We start from the raw sequence: 11474 nt of genomic DNA, 5'->3' as shown, positions 1-11474 counted from the left end.
TGTGTCGTTTTAAAGCTGTTAATGCAGAGACCGTGTACGCAAACTTATATAAAATGCTTAAAAAAATTTCCGGGATCCCCATGAATGCAACATTTATTGCCATGCTCCTCAGCACCAAAACGAATTGCACTCAAATGCACTTGGGGAAAACACCTGCTCAGCCACCACCTTTATCCTACTCTATAATCCGCTTTCAACATTTTTACTCACCCCTCTTTTCTTTCTCTACTTATTTCTCAACAACCAGTCCTTTCTCATCTCTGCTTCCTGCCTTTATTACATCCTCTTAGCTAACACCAACAACAATCCCATTCCCTCATATTCTAGTTCTTCTACATTTTTTTTGTCTACCCTTACATCATATCTTTGGCTCTAGTAGTGTCACCTTCTGCTATGACATGGAACTACATCAACTTGACAACAAATACTTCCTGGTCATTGCAACCCCAACAGGTTCACTTTTTTCCTTTCATTTACAACTGCTTTTAATTCCATTTTTCATTCTTTAGCAGTTGAAATTACAAGTTACAGTGCGCTGGACCTGGATGTGAACCAGCAGGCTGCTTCACAAAAAGGATACCCCTGTAAGCGGGCAATACAGTTTTATACCACAACAAAAACAAGTATTCTTATGACTCTCTTCTTCTGGGTAGCGACGTGGAAGTCCTGCCATTTCCCCCTGGGGATCTTCTGCTCCACTCCATCCACGTGTAAGCTTGTCTGAATCTGTTCCTTTCCTGGAAAAAAGACAGAAAGAAAAACACCCCCTAGCCTAACCTGGATTATTAATATTATCTAGCAATTCTTAGCCTGCTATTTTCTGCTTTTTATCTTAAAAAAATAAATAAATAAATATCAGCCTGACTCTAACTCCACATATGATATGTATGTAGGTACAGTGGGGCAAAAAAGTATTTAGTCAGCCACCGATTGTGCAAGTTCCCCCACCTAAAATGATGACAGCGGTCAGTAATTTGCACCAGAGGTACACTTCAACTGTGAGAGACAGAATGTGAAAAAAAAAATCCATGAATCCACATGGTAGGATTTGTAAAGAATTTATTCGTAAATCAGGGTGGAAAATAAGTATTTGGTCAATAACAAAAATACAACTCGATACTTTGTAACATAACCTTTGTTGGCAATAACAGAGGTCAAACGTTTACTATAGGTCTTTACCAGGTTTGCACACACAGTAGCTGGTATTTTGGCCCATTCCTCCATGCAGATCTTCTCGAGAGCAGTGATGTTTTGGGGCTGTCGCCGAGCAACACGGACTTTCAACTCCCGCCACAGATTTTCTATGGGGTTGAGGTCTGGAGACTGGCTAGGCCACTCCAGGACTTTCAAATGCTTCTTACGGAGCCACTCCTTTGTTGCCCGGGCGGTGTGTTTTGGATCATTGTCATGTTGGAAGACCCAGCCTCGTTTCATCTTCAAAGTTCTCACTGATGGAAGGAGGTTTTGGCTCAAAATCTCACGATACATGGCCCCATTCATTCTGTCCTTAACACGGATCAGTCGTCCTGTCCCCTTGGCAGAAAAACAGCCCCATAGCATGATGTTTCCACCCCCATGCTTCACAGTAGGTATGGTGTTCTTGGGATGCAACTCAGTATTCTTCTTCCTCCAAACACGACGAGTTGAGTTTATACCAAAAAGTTCTACTTTGGTTTCATCTGACCACATGACATTCTCCCAATCCTCTGCTGTATCATCCATGTGCTCTCTGGCAAACTTCAGACGGGCCTGGACATGCACTGGCTTCAGCAGCGGAACACGTCTGGCACTGCGGGATTTGATTCCCTGCCGTTGTAGTGTGTTACTGATGGTGACCTTTGTTACTTTGGTCCCAGCTCTCTGCAGGTCATTCACCAGGTCCCCCCGTGTGGTTCTGGGATCTTTGCTCACCGTTCTCATGATCATTTTGACCCCACGGGATGAGATCTTGCGTGGAGCCCCAGATCGAGGGAGATTATCAGTGGTCTTGTATGTCTTCCATTTTCTGATGATTGCTCCCACAGTTGATTTTTTCACACCAAGCTGCTTGCCTATTGTAGATTCACTCTTCCCAGTCTGGTGCAGGTATACAATACTTTTCCTGGTGTCCTTCGAAAGCTCTTTGGTCTTGGCCATGGCGGAGTTTGGAGTCTGACTGTTTGAGGCTGTGGACAGGTGTCTTTTATACAGATGATGAGTTCAAACAGGTGCCATTCATACAGGTAACGAGTGGGGGACAGAAAAGCTTCTTACAGAAGACGTTACAGGTCTGTGAGAGCTAGAGATTTTCCTTGTTTGAGGTGACCAAATACTTATTTTCCACCCTAATTTACGTATAAATTCTTTACAAATCCTACCATGTGAATTCATGGATTTTTTTTTCACATTCTGTCTCTCACAGTTGAAGTGTACCTCTGGTGCAAATTACTGACCTCTGTCATCATTTTAGGTGAGGAAACTTGCACAATCGGTGGCTGACTAAATACTTTTTTGCCCCACTGTATGTATGTTTTCAGTGGTTTCATTTATACTGACACCTCTATTTTATGTATTTAAGTTTCACCAGTTGTTACTTTAGTACCCTTGCTGTGTATGATGCACTCTTGAGTATGTTTGGTGACTCATAATGTGTAACAGTAATCTTCTGCACATGTATTGGGCTTGAGCTTCCTTATGCAGGTAATCTGGAGATGCCATTATAGCACACGTTTTTGAACAGGCTACCCATATACTGAAATGCTACAGGGTTTGAGTCCGTACCAGATCACTCCCCCCTGCTTTCTCCCTCCTGCCCTGTCTACTCTCTACTGTCCCTGTCCATAGCTATAAACGTACAGTTAAACAAAAAGGGGAAACTAATTATTAGAATTACCATTCAGATATTTTAACTTCTCAAAGGTGTAGTAATCATGACTTTCATGAAACAATTCCACGAAAAGATATAAGCATGCAATCATGTTAGTGATACAGCAAGAAATGTCACAGCTTAATTGTTTAAATAATAAAACAAGTGCTGTACATACATTGTTGATACAGCAAAAGTAGTTAAAAATGTGAAATATCTAAAGGCTGCTTGCAACATGGAAACTGTTACCAAAAATGCAATTCCTAGATAATGATGTAGTAATTTTGTATTAAAAGTAGTGGATAAATAGTTAAATAGATATCTATAGTAATTAGAGTAGTTAAGAAAATAATCAAGCTCAAATTTTTTTTTATATATAATTAATAGTTAAATGACATGAATTTGATCATAGTTTAATCTATATATTTATTTATAACATTACAAGAAAATGAAGCACTGCTGTGAACCACTTGGGGGAGACAAAGTACATCAGACTGAAAGAAAAATCCACTTTTAATGTGATATTTAGTGTTTTGGATTCCCCTGTAACATGAGTGATGCAAGGGAAAAAATGGCTCAGTTAAAGAAATAAACCTGTCTTTGATTTTAAATTGATTGTTTTTAAAAACGACTTCTGCTTTTACAGGATGGAAATAACAGAGAGTTCAAAATGATTCATGATCTTTGAAGAGTGTTGGTATTTTTACTTATGTACTCTGGGATTTCCTGCTATAGTGTGAGGTTTTTGAGTGGGAGATGTTGCGTGTAAGCATGATTGGTCTGCATATAGTCATACTAATGAGTCTTTTTTAAGGGTCTTACTTAACAGAATGTTATAAGACTGGTCATTTATTTAACTAAAAGTATTTTGTATTTGTTGTTGAGTAAATGAAACCCTACTTCAAAAGTGTTTTTAATCACAGTTCTGGGCTTTTTTCTTTGGTAGAATGTGAGCTGTTCTGTAGCGAACAGGCAAAACCTTGAATGTTATAATGTGAACCATCTTGTAAGAAGTCAAAATGCAAGTAAATTACTGAGTTTACCTAAATTATTGAATCTAACTGTCTAATAATCACACAACAATGAATTTCATCATTGTGGATACTAAACATTTGATGTACTCCAAATATTAGCTGCATAACCAATACACCCGGTGAGGAGGCTGCGGTATCTTTCCTTTAAATATTTGGAGTAGCATGATGGTACCTGGACAAATGATGGCATTCCATGCTTAAAACATGTCTCTGTGTGCTCTGCAAATTGTGCACCATAAATACTGAACTTAAAGCCATTTCCAGCTGTCGTAGCCAACAGGGCTGTGCCTGCATTTAATGTCGTGGAGGAATCATTATCTGATGAAATGCTTTTAATTGTAGCCTCAGAGTTAATAGTTAACGTTCCAAGCTACTTGGCATGAAATTGTGCTGTTGGTAGGGATGAAGGTGCTCTGTTCTGCTAGGCAAACAAGAGGGCTGTGATGAGCCTCCCCCCCTTCGACCTCTAGATTAACATCAACACACCGTGACTGTGTGAACCTTTCAGTGTATGTAGCTGATGATGTTATGGAAACTAGCAGCCAGTTTTTTACATAATCACACACAAAAAAATTACACCTGCCTCTTGAACAAAAGATCCCTTTCCTGTGCTTATACCCTCCTGTCACTGAGGCCTGACTCAGTGTCCACAGCCTCATGGTCATAAAATGTCAGCAGTAATTTGATCCCTGGGTCTGTGCTGCTTTACCCATGAAGAAATCATGAGGTTGTCCCTAATAACCTGCTGTGATTTGACTACAGTGAATAAAAGCTAAAAGGATTTAATGTGTTTGAAACTTGGCAACAGATGGCACATGTTTATCAGTAATATTAATTACTTAGACCACATGACTTTTCAAGTGATTTCGGGACAGTTTTTGCTAAAGTAAAGCAGGCACTACCAGCATGTTGATCATTTACTGTACAATGTGTATGTGTTGATCTATTAAATTCAGTTCTGTGTTTAGTTTGCTATGTAGCTATGTAACAGTATTTTTTGTATGTTTGTGTTACCTAAGACAAACCTAAGGCGATCCTTTGGTTCCTCTGTCACAGAAACTAGTACAAATGTACATTAGCATCGTAACACCAGTGTGTGAGGTGTAGTAAGATCAGTGCAAATAAATTAGATGGGTAACATCAGTATTCACTGCTCCACCAAATTTCTATTCTTGAATGAATTTATTAGTTACATTTTAACCAGGAATATCATCAGGTCTATAATAAAAATAAATATGAAATGGCCTGAAATAACATGAATGCACAGGCTTCTATTAAGTCAGGTAGCACAAACTCATTACCTTAACTGTATGTGCAACACTTAAGTGCATCAATATTCACCAAAGCAGGAGAAACATTGTATTGAAGTTATGTGAACATTGGCACTAATCTCAAAATAAATCTGGTTGTTAAAAATAGTAACCATACAACTCTACCAGATCTCTTATCATGGCAAAGTCTACAGCTTTGTGTAGACCGTCACCCCCTTCGTATACTATGAAGGTACGGAAAGAGGACTGTTAATGTAAATATGTTTTATTTTTTAAAAAGAGAGAGTTGAACGTGTTTTAAAATTCTTTCAAGACTTTACAATTTTAAATAGACAGGAATATCTAATCTTACAAGACACACCTTTTGAACTTTTATGTGATTCCTGTATGATAAGATGCACTTTAATGAATAAATCAAATGATGAGCCTTTTGCACATTTCTTATAAGCTTCTGTAGGATGAAGTCCTTCCAGATCAGTTCAAAAATCAGGTTATTCTTTTGAAAGGACTTTTGATTAGCATTTAAAATAACCATGAAACGTTTATTTTTTAAAAAAAAAGAAACTAAAGAAAGCCTTTACTCTTTATTTGACACTGGCTACCCTCTCACCAAGAGCTCAATGTCTTTAGATGTGAGCAGTCTTTTGAAACAGAGTATGGTAGGCACAAGTCACATGAGGTCATGTTGATTTTGTTCCATTTACTTCACTTTAAACTTCTGTTGGTTTCATACTGTGTGCCATATCAAGGAGAATTTTCAGTGCATAAGTATATGCAGTTATATCAATGTACTAAGCTTCACAGTGGTAATGCACTGTGAGAACTGGTGCTGGGAACGCAACAACTGCAGTTGAAAAACTGAATAGGATTATAATACAGCCTGCTGTTGTCAGATATACTTAATGTGCAGTCACTAGATCCCTGTGGATTAGATGTCTGCTGGTATAATAACATCATAATTTATGTTAATTATGATTATTGTGTCAATAATCTAATGTCACAATCCCGTTATGGCGTAGGATTTGGGTTATTGCTGCCCTTAAAATGAGACCAGATGTTTGTGGTTTTCTGTGCTACCCCTAGGTGGCCATGTTGCTCATGTTCTGTAGTTTAAAGTTGCATTGCAATGATGAGGTCTGATTTAGCTGGCGCAGACGACGGTCTTCATGAGATAGGGGCTTGCATTTAAAATGTATGGCAAACACTTCATATGGATCAAATTAAGGGTCAAATTGTAAGTGCAGAGCAGAGATACTCTGGGTTTGAGTCTTTGGTTACAGGCTTTGGGTAAATCTCCAAAATTTATGCTGGATCCTACATATCCCATAATGCAACTCATAGGCATCTTTTTAGGTCCATTCCTCCCAGCCAGTTCATATCCTCCATCTCTACTTTGTGATACGTAAGGTTTTTTGTTTTTTTTTAAGTTATTATAAATGCCTAGCCAAGGTAATCATACTGCCATCAATACGGCATCATGAAGACACACAAAAAAAGGTTCTTTTCACAAGCAGAAATGGGTGAATTTGAGTGAGTGTCCCTTTAATAATTCTTGCTGCAACAGTAGTTTGCCGAGTTCCAGGGAACAAAAGCTTTTATTTAGAGCAGCGTGCAGAAGTAATTTTCTACATAAATCCATCTCGCAGTAGAATTAAGCTTCCGACTGAAAGCAAAAAATGGCCCAAGAGATCACAGATGGATCAAAATAAAGCACCCATCATCCAAACAACAGTCATCAAAACATTTATATTGGACTAATTCTGCAGAATTTTCCCAGCATATGTCATATAGCCATTATGGCCGAGACATAAATATCTGTGAGAATTTAAAGGGTGTACCACTGCACCCTCCAAATGATGTCCGCTCTCACACAGGCCATATGGCAGTGTGTGCCCGGCTCTTAATGCCAGCCCCTGCTCTCTGCACATGGGCTAACAGCTTGGTGGACACATAATTAATTTGCTTAGGCGTCTGCCATTTATTTTCCAACCTAGATTTTGTTAATTGGACAGAGGAGGTTAAAATCAAATGAATGTTTCTGGGTATGTTAAGGCTACTAATTGCATGGAATTTACAAGATAACGCTTGCTTGTGGGAATACCGAGCCAGAGGGTTGAGGGTGGTGGTGGGGTGGCGGTATTGAGGAGGAATGCGGTGGAAACGTCATATGTTTTTACTAATGTGCTGAGCAGGGCTCCGACGGAAGTCCGCAGAGGACAAGAGATCAAAATTTGAATTATAATTTGGAAAACTGATGAAAGAAACTTAAGACAGGCATGGCCTACATGGGTTATATTATTGTAATGTGTATTTTTTTGTTGTTGTCCTGTGTTGTTTAAGCCTAACAGGACCTGACATAGCCTCCTCCCGCCTTTTTGTGTGTTGCGTCATTTTGCCCATGCTGCTTTTTTTAAATTCACTAAGCAATAACTGTCTGTGCAAGCAAAGTTGAATCAGACTTGGAATATGAATTTAATCAAGTTAATTGACTAGTAAATGCAAATGTTATTAGGAGGCGAATGTGCAGCATAAATCTCGGCGACGCCTGTTTTTTGTATTTTGTAAACATCAAAAGATGATGATGAAAGTTGTTATCTAAATGATCAGAGAGATAGAAAATGTGTATAAAGAGAAACCGTTAATTAGAAATCTTGAATATAAAATAGGTCTCTCATTGTGTTATGCTCTCATTCAATACAGTTCCTCCATACTGAATAATTAATACTGGCAGTATACTCGGATAGCAAATAATTAGCTGAGAAAGATTAGAAACATTTAGGAATGTCTCATTAAATGATATCAGGCGCAATGTATCAGCTGCTTTTTCATTTACTGCAACTTTTTAAAGTCAACATATCTTCTGCCTCAAAAGACGGGGTTTTTGAGGGTGGGTGTGGGCGCTGAATTGTGAGTTTTTAAGTGCTGAGGCATGGAGACTGTGCCGTACGGGTTAATGACGATACAAAAGCTTGAATTCATTCAGACTTTGGGGGATGATCCAGTTAGTCAGTGCCTGCAGCAGCTGTGTGGAAGGGGTGTTCGTATGGTGCCCCTGGAGCCGAGCGAAACAGGGCACGTTGTCCACGGTGGCAGTCCCTGCTGTTGTTAATCACCCAGCTACCCCCCCCACCCCGCCTCCTCTGATTCTTTCTCCCTCTCTTTCTCCTGCACTGATTTTCAAGCGCAGATTAATCAGAGCATGGGGGCCTTGATGAAATTTTGCTGTTATTGTTCCCAATTTTAGCAACATCTTTTATTGTCTTCATCATTCATTTACAGAGGAAAGGGGGGGGGGGATGCTGTATCAATTATGCAAATGATGTTGCACACTTTTGCAGATTGCTTCATTCGGTTGCCGTTGTTTGTTAGATTTTAATTATTAAATATTATTATGCTCATGTTTCCTTCAATTTTCTGAAGCTTTGTTTCAGTTTGATCCCTCCTCCAGCTGCTCATCCCTCCGCTCTGAGCCAGAATCAAAGGAGCCTGGCACGCCAAAGCCAAACAAACTCTCTTCCATTTAATGATTTTGAAGTTAGTACCTCGCTCTCATCTGTGTGCTCAAAAGTATGATTGGAAAAAGGCAGACCACATCCAGTTTAATGACCAGGAATTGAATTCAAGTTTATTCAGAATTGACATTCAATTATGTAGCACCTAATGATATTTTAATCTCTTTTCTTTAATTCCCAGGAATTGGCTTTTCAAAGGCTTTGTCTGGCAGCAACACAGACGGCCTGAATAAAGAATACAGATTGGTATTAGATCCCAATGATGATAGGGAAATTAAAGCTTTTATAGTTCACACACTCGGAGAAAAGGAAGTGTTCCCTTATTAGACATTTCAACCTGCTTTTCTCGAAGGCATCGCCGCCATCTTTCCTCTGTAGTGATAAGGTGGAAATTTAAATATTGCAATAGATTCAAGAAAGCATTAATCAATTTCTGCTTGGTCTCATTTGAGACTACATGATTATTTTAGATGGTAGATGGGCTGATTGTGATTCAATCAGACTGATTGATCCCTACAAGTTCTATCATTTGTCATATTAAGTCATAGCTTAAAATATATTTTGGTATGTTCCAGAGCAGAATTTGGTCAAAAAATAAAAACATATCTTGTAGAAACTGATGGATACAAGACTAAGGGTCTGCATGGATAGTTTGGTCTGACCAACTGACCATGTGACTGAGTGACCAACACCTCTGCCTTCTACAGTGTAAGGAGTTAGATGGTTGATACACAGATATCTGTCTAATACAGCCTGAAAAGTTTCGCCTTAGTTGTTAGCAGACTGTGAGAGAAGTAAGGCACTTGCAGAGTTCTGAGTGGAAATCAATCAGAAAGATCAGTAACTCGAGGTCTGCTCGCAAAAAACAATCAGTAGCTGAACCAGGAAATGGATTGCATTAGTTAATGTTACCAGACCTAGCATTCACAGGTGGAGATACTCATTCTGTTTCCCAAAAGCAAACATGCTTCTCCACATGTTGACCTGTCTTTGGACGAGATGCTGAACCCCAGACAAAGATGCAATCCTGTTTGTTTCCAGATGGATTTTATTAGCAAGTTTGAATTATCCCAAAACACCTCAGGTCAGCTTGTTGTGGTTACTCACAAGGGTGCATTTGTTGTGGTCTTTGAGAGCTAAGGGTAAACCATCTTGCAAAAATAGTCACCTGGCATCTTTCACGCTCAGTTTTAGTTAGTACAAAGTTGTTCTTACATTTCATTCAGTTGCATTAGAAAGGTTTAAAATTTTTAGTCTGCCTTCAGATGGGGCCCTTGCTCTTATTTTGAAACTTCAGTCACTAACTAGGTAGCCTTGGGCAGCACAGCAGTTAGCACTGCTGCCTCACTATAAGAAGTTCTCTTCCCCAAAATTTCTAATTTCATTTTGAATAATTAGAATACATGCATCAGTAAATTAAGTGGGTTTGTACGTTATCCAAGTTGCCAGACAGTCAACATACTAAACAGAATTTCACTGCATTTGTCAGCGCAACCTGGAAACACACAACCGGATTAAAGTCTGTGCAGTTAATCTGTGAGCAGACAGATCAGTTGGATACCAAATAAATGAGCTATTATAGGGATTTACTTGGAAAAACAAAAAGGCACATACTCCCTTATGTAAGCACAACACTCCTCAGCTTATTACATCTTTGTATGACCTTTTTACATAGTATTATAGTGCAAGATGGTGCAAACATGGTTAACCACAACAGTGGGCCACAAAGATACATTTGCTAACTTATGGGTTGTAGTGATTGTAAAAAAAACAAACAAATTGGGTGCACAGGGTGACTGGGTGGGGAGTCAGCCTAGTCCTGGCAGGCTGCTGGAATTATACACTGATGAAAGTGTGGCTTTCCTGGCAGCCCTTGATGCCATTCAGCCGCTTCCCCAGAGAAGATCTTTTTCACAAAAAAACTAAACAAAACTTCTATTCTTCATTCTTCTTTAGTAATGTGAGAACTACACCATCTCATATGAAGAACATTGCATTGGCCGATTTACTAAATGAAGATATTTTAGCTCCGTAACATGTTTCCTGCAGCTGGAATGTACTGCTAAATAACTTGTGTGCATGTTGCAGCTAAGTTAGAGAGTAGCAGTGAAAATTACACTTTTATTCTCCACTAAAACTAAAAAATCATTTCATTTTTAACAAATGTGGACCTACAATTTACTGTTTGGGTTCTGACTCTAGCTGAGAAGTCCTGAAGAATTCTTGCAGTTTGTGTGATCCACATGCCTTTTCTCACCGCAGGTTACTGGTAGAATTATATACCAGCTGCACCTTCGACTGCACCGACTTAAAGGGCAAGGACGGGATTATGAGTGCGCCCCATGAACAGTGTTATGAAGGAGATCGGCTGGTTCGCGGGGGGGTTGGAGGCTGGGTCTGGAAAAACATAAACCAAGGAGCACTTTCTCGCTGATTACTCATTGATGTTTTCCTGCCTTGTGGGATGCTTCTATTTCTGACAGTTGCTCCAGCAGTGGGTGTGTTCAGCAGCATGTCCGGCGCCACTCATCATGTTGGCCGTGGCTGTGGCTGGGAGGAACAGCTGTCTGTGTTAACGAGGCCATAGCCACGCAGACCAGTGAGGCGGTGGTGCTCGAGCACACCAGAGCACCACTTGGGCTTCAGAAGGCCCCGGGATACGTAAACAACAACTTAATGAGAATGCGTGCCATTACTGTAATTAACACAGCTCACGTCAAGCACTGTCAGCTTTCAAGAGTTTCAGGAAGGTCTTGCATTACATTGAAACGGCTGGCATGCAATGACTAGAGGCCCTTACTGCAACGTTCAC

This window comes from Aulonocara stuartgranti (assembly GCF_965226115.1).
Source record: "Aulonocara stuartgranti genome assembly, chromosome: 23".
Lineage (NCBI taxonomy): Eukaryota > Metazoa > Chordata > Actinopteri > Cichliformes > Cichlidae > Aulonocara > Aulonocara stuartgranti.
Note: the sequence above shows the minus strand (reverse complement) of the source record.